The sequence below is a fragment of the Petaurus breviceps genome, unplaced genomic scaffold, assembly GCF_028583685.1.
Source record: "Petaurus breviceps papuanus isolate PSGF00001 unplaced genomic scaffold, PetGlider_PUasm1.0 99, whole genome shotgun sequence".
In the NCBI taxonomy this organism is placed as follows: Eukaryota; Metazoa; Chordata; class Mammalia; order Diprotodontia; family Petauridae; genus Petaurus; species Petaurus breviceps.
Window position 1 is genome coordinate 19,387,840 of NW_027187465.1, and position 6,392 is coordinate 19,394,231.

The 6,392-nt window shown below is 44.0% G+C and overlaps 1 long non-coding RNA gene across 1 annotated transcript; it reads right to left on the reverse strand.

Annotated features, from left to right (window-relative positions):
- Positions 1–432: 432 nt before the first annotated feature.
- LOC138156542 (uncharacterized) lies at positions 433–2,462 on the reverse strand. Its single transcript, XR_011167176.1, has 3 exons — positions 2,055–2,462; positions 1,141–1,255; positions 433–653 (listed from the first exon to the last, which is right to left on the reverse strand). It is a non-coding gene; the product is annotated as an uncharacterized lncRNA (long non-coding RNA).
- Between the last annotated feature and the right edge of the window lie 3,930 nt (positions 2,463–6,392).

Below are 6,392 nucleotides of genomic sequence, written 5' to 3' on the forward strand. Positions count from 1 at the left end.
ATAGGTATGTATGTATGTATGTATTCTCTCCATCATTAGAATATAAGTGCCTTGAGAGCAGGAACTGTTTTTGTTTTCTCTTTGTATCCTTAGCACTCTGTTTAGCATATAGTAATCTCTTGATAAAATCTTATTGATTGATGGATTAAGATCTTGAAGTCCACTGAGATCCCCAAACCTTTTTTTTTTTTTTTACAGAACTGTCGTTCGGCCATACTTTTCCCATCTTATTTTTTGATATTCATTTTTTTGAACCCAAGCATTAGATTTTGCATTTATTCACACCAAGTTTCATCTTATTCAATTCAGCCCAGACTTCTATTCTACTGAGATTTTTATTAAAATTTAATTTAATTTTTATTTATTTATTTAAATTTAATTTATTTTCATTCCAATCTTTAAATTTAATCTCTAAAAGCCATCAATGGTTTTTACTGTCCCTCCAAGCTTTGTGTCATCTACAAATTCAAACGAGCACACTCTGTACCTTTTTCCAAGTCAGGGATAACAATCAGGTCTTCTGGGTGATGGTCTTTTCAATACTTGATGCTGCCTCCCTGAGGGTGATCAGCCAACTCTTGAATTGTCTTCCAAGCTATTTTGTTCTTTCAAGCTATAGGCTTTATATTGGGGTTTTTTTCAAGGAGAGATATCTAGACCAAGAGAGATAATTGTAGTGTTAGAGAGAAGCTTAAGGGTCAAGACTGGTTTCTGTATGTATTCCAATAAGACTGACCCATTCACTCTTCCAGGAATGCCAAGTCCATTTCCCTGTCCAGAATGCCCTTCCCTCACCTTTCCCTCTCTCATTATGTTATCCTTCACATCCCAGCTAAAGTCCTACCTCCTCCAGGATGGCTTCCTAGACCACTCCGACCAGAGTCTATCTCTCCCTCCTCTGAGCTCCTGCAGTAATTATTATCAATATGATTTATTTGGCCTTATGGTGCTAGTTCTCCTAATTGAACTTGGGCTCAGAAGACCTGAGTTTGAATCCTGGCTCTGACACTGCACAGTTAAATGACTCTAGGTCAGACAGTTAGCCTTCTTGGAACACAGTTCCATTATTATTATTATTATTATTATTATTATTATTATTATTATTATTGGGGGGGAGACAATTGGGGTTAAGTGACTTACCCAGGATCACACAGCTGGTGTCTAAGGTCAGATTTTAACTCAGTTCCTCCTGACTCCAAGGCAGGTTATCTATCCACTGTGTCATCCAGCTGCCCCCAGAACTCAGTTTCCACATCTGCAAAATAGAGATAATAATAGCATGTACCTCACAGGATAGTTGTGAGTATCACAGAAAATAAATAACCCATGAAGAGCTCTTTTCAAAGCTTTAAATCACTATATAAATGTTATATATTCCTATCATATCATGATTCCCCTGGTCTCCTTCAAGATTCTGCTCAAATCTCACCTTTCACAAGAGGTCTTTATCAGCTCCCTTCCCCAGCGCCACGCCCCCATCTATTCCTACCCTATTACTAGTACCTTGCCTTTGAGATTAATTTGAGATAACATAGATCTTATATGAACATAGTTAGATAAGTATGTATGTATGTATGTATATAACTATGAGAGAGAGGGGGGAGAGGGAGGGAGGGAAAGAGAGAGGCAGAGGGAGGGAGAGGGGGGAGAGACAGAGACAAAGACAGAGAGATCTTGTATGTACATAGTTAACTGACTAAAATAATTACAATAAAGAAAGAAGAAACCATATAGCAGTGAGTGCATAGAGAACTGTCCTTTTAGCCAGGAAGATAATATGTTAGTTCAAATCCCAGCAGCGCTCCATACATCCTGACTGTGGAACCCAGAAGCAAGTCACAGAAACTCTCACTGCTTTAGGCAGCCAGATAAGGCTCTAAGTTGCAGAGAAAGTGCTAACCTGCATTGGTACAGGGATATTTCTTTATCTAGGAGTACCCTTTGCCAATGAAACCAGAGGTCCATTCCCTGGCTCTCTCCTATTATCCACCACCCTCTCTTCTTCTAGAGACAAGGGGCCCCCGGAGGCTGTGGGAAAACATGCAGGCATATACCTCTGGGCTCTCCAGGCTTCACCCAAGAATGATGAACTGAAATCACCAGGGAACAATAGCCTCTCCTTCACCCTCTTGCCTGTGAGCTTTTGCATATTCAGCGGCTGGGAGAAAATGTGGCAGCTGCCAGTCACAGCCTTCCTGAGAGCCAGGCATGTTCGTGTGCACGCTAGTGTTTGAGTGTGAGTGTGTATGAGTGTGTGTGTGTGTGTGTGTGTTATTTCAGTAATTCTTTTATCTTGTTCTCACACCCTGGGCATTATGAGCATTCATCAAAGTAATTGACGCGGATGAAATTAGCACTTCCTGCTATGTTGGGTAGATAAACTTTGCTGAATATTGATTTCACACAAAGAAAATGACATGTGCTTAGGCCTCACCCTTTATCTGGCCAGGCCAGGGAGATGCTACAAGAGGGGGAAGGGGATGGGTGCCTCTAGTAGAGAATCAGCCATAAGAATTACCTTTATCTCTTCTTCCACAAGAAGACAACCAAAGATAAGGACCAGGGAGAGAGAGTCCTGGGCCTTAGGAAAAAAAAAAAAAAACAAACCCACTGAAAGCATGGGATAGGGCAAGTCTCACAGGGCCAACTGATGGTGACTACAGCCAGAGATTCCCCAATTGGGAGGAGAAGAAAGGGAAGGAGGAGGGAGGCAGCCAGGAACACATCTCTTCCTCCATTCCCCTCTCTCACTTGTTATGAGATATTTGACTTGCCATTGTAGGCAGCAGGCTGAGGGATAAAATGTATTCTCTGGGAACTGTGTCTACAGGATGGGGATTTTTGCTGATGTCTAAAAAATTAGAAAGAGATAACACGGTGTAGTATATAGAGAGCTGGTAGTGAAGCCAATGGGACCTGGGTTCAAATTCTGCATTTGACATGTAGTGGTTTCATAACATTGGGCAAGTTACTTAATTTCTCAGTGTTCTGGACACTCCATAAGAATGTCGAGCTCCATAAGACTATTTTACAGAGAAGGTGCCAAGCTGAATTGTGGGAGAGCCTTTCCTCACTTAGAAGTTCCCACACCAATGAAATTGCAGGTACAGTCCTTATCCCTATATAATAAATACATAAAACATAAGATCACAAAGTCAGAGCAGAAAGATGCCTTACAGAACCCTAGAACATCTAGTTCAGCCCCATTATGTTACAGATTAAAGAACTGAGATTCAGAGAGGAGTGATTTGCCCAAGGCCACAAAGGAAATAGTGTTGCCTAGTGGAAATAGCCAGGACTAGGGCTCAGAAATCCAGATTCTTTTTCTGGATAATATTCTGGATATTGGTTCAATAATGCACTGGGAGCATTCTTGAGAAAGCCACTTACTTCCCCAATCTGAACCTCTTTCCTGTAAAATGAATAGTCTTAAAGGTCTCATCCAGTTCTGACATTCTGAGTTGTTAGGTCCCTCTTAATTCTGATATTCTCTGATTCTGATTCTATGTACACTGCATGAAAATAGACAGGATAGATGGCCACCAGCTCTTCTCCTGAATTTCCTTTGACATCTGAGAAAGGTCCAGCTCTGGCTGAAGTGCCAGGAATGGTGCTCATGCTTCTAATTCTTGATACTGAAGGCTTGAGGATAATGGATCCCTTCAGCTGGGGAGTCCTGAGCTACAATGGACTAATCAGGTGTACTCTCTACTGATGAGCCCTTAGGACTCGGGTGAGGTGAGGGTGGTACATCAGGTTGCCTAAAGAGGGACAAACCATCCCAGGTCAGAAACATACAAAGTCATAAATGGAAGAGAGAGAGTGAGAGAGAGAGAGAGAGAGAGAGAGAGAGAGAGAGAGAGAGAGAGAGGAGGAGGAGGAAGAGAAGAAAAGAAGGAAGGAAGGAAGAAAGAAAGAGAGAGAGAGAAACCCAACAGATATGTATCATGCACCATGAAATCACAAAGTCAGAGCAGAAAGATGCCTTAGAGTACCCTAGAGCATCTAGGAAGGATCATGAACTTCAGAGGAGACAGGTTCTGAGGGAAACAGCCCCCTGTATTTCATATGGAGCAGGAGGGTGACTTCCTTATTTCTAAAATGAAGGGAGGTGAATGAGATGGTCTCTCAGGTCCCTTCCAGCTCCAGCAGTCTATGGCTCTGTAATGATGAAGATGATGATAGTGGTGGTGGTCATGGTGGTGACCTCTAAGCTCTGCAGAACACTTTACATCCTTTATATCACTTTCTCCTCACAACAATTCCTTGAGTGGGGTCTACAGTTACCACCAGCCTTATTTAACAGAAGAGAAAGCTGAGGGTCAGAGAAGTTAAAGAATTTGCCCATGACCATAGACCTAGCAGTAAGTGTAAGAGACAGGATTAGAACATAGTATTCCCAGACTACAAGTCTAATGCTCCATCCAGATCTTGTGGAAAAGTGAACCCTTATTTCCCTGAAAGATGAGCAAGACTAGGTTCTGAAAGATTCGTCGTACATCCAAAGGGGAGAGATTTCCTTTGGCTGCCAGCACCTGTGAAGTTCTGTGACTGGCCCTTGAGTTCAGCTGCCGATGCCAGGAGGCATTGGACAGAGGCCCTGGTCCTGTTGTGGCCCGAGGTGCCTAACAACCCTTCAACCACACATCCTCCCCTTCTGTGTTCCCAAGCCAGTCTCTGCCTTCCAGCACAGCGGGAGGTACTGGGGTTCCGTCTAATTGCAAATCATTTCTCAGGACACCCTGCTGGGCAAATAAATTCACCGGAACTAATGTGTCCCGAAACAAATTTCACAGAACTGCCAGGGCAATTATGGGATATTTAGTCCCCCCACCCCATCCTACTGTCCCTGTGCCTACCCCTATCCCCACTCCCTAACCCCCAACCTCTGCTGCCATCCCCAGGGGTCCTGTACAAGATAGTTGCTTCGAGTTGGATGAAGCTTTCCACCTCTGACCTACTCTGGACTCTGACCCAAGCCCCAGACAGAGAGTGAGTGAGTCAGTCAGTCAGAAGGGACACTGGGGCTACAGAAGGTTTGGGGCTTTTCCTGAGTCCAGCATTCTCCTGTCCCTGTAGTCTCACCCACACTGCCAGGGTGTAGGACCTAATCTCTCCAGGTGGTGCCTCCAGGTGATTCTCCACGTGGATCTGCTGACCTGAAAGTCAGGAGATAGGATATTCTCTTCCCTGAAGTTTTCTCCTCCATAAAAGGAGGGATTTTAGACTAGATAGTTTCTAAAACTCTGTCTTTGACATTCTAAGTCACACTCTTGTCTGATATTCTATGGCCTAAGGCTACCCCTTCCCAGACTAACTCTGACATTCCCTGTTCTGAGGCCCCTCCCAGCTCTGACATTCCCTGTTCTAAGGTCCCTCCCAGTCCTGACATTCCACATCCTAACTGGCATTCCTGACTCACCCACCAATTCATCGATGGCAGGAGTCAGTCACCACTTGATAATACTCTCCAAGTCCATCCTCTTTGCCCACCACTCTTCACAAGGGCACAGGCAAGACATAGCATCTCCATCACTTAACACAAATACAGTAAGTGCTTAATCAATGCTTTATCATTCATTCATTCTATTTTTTTCCATCTGTAAAGCAAAAGGATCAAATTGTTTGGCTTTCCCCTTTCTTTGTAGCCCCCAGTGCTTGGCATAGAGCCTGACACAGAGTAGGTGCTTAATAAATGCTGACTGATTGACTAAGTTGCTATCCCCTAATACCCTTGGGAAATTCTCACCTGCCCTGTACGTGTACCCTGGGACCCACTGGGCCTTTCCATCCACCCTTCCATTGGCCTCTCCTCTATATGGGGTTTCACCCAGCTAGAGTGTGAACTCCCTTTTCTCTTTGTAACTCTAGTATTTAGTACCTAATAAGTGCTTATTAATGCTTTTTTCATCCTCGATACATTCATTCATCTATGGGTTTCTGATCTTCCCTATTACCTCCCATTTCTGTGGCACATGAAGGCTGACAAAGAAACCTCCTTCCCACAGCATCCCAGGAGGGCATGTGGGGGTGCATTTTAGGTATACATTTTCCACAACATAGTGTGATGTCAGAGGCAGCCCTGGAAGCCAGGAGCCCTGGGTTCATTTCCAAGGCCCTTTCCCCTACACCATGTGTCTGGACACCATCTGCTACCCCTCTGACTCTGCTTGGTGTCCCGTTCTGAGTTTTCTGTTCCCTTCTCTCCCCTGTCCCCTCCCACACCCCCCACCCCAACTCCATCTGCTCCTTCCCCTTTGCCCACATTTATCTTCTGGGGTGAATATATATAAATATGAGGAAGTTGTCTAAGCGTGACCTCAACTGCCCTTACTAAATGAATGTGGTGTCTGTGAAGATAATTCTAAAGCCATAAGAGGATGATAATAAAA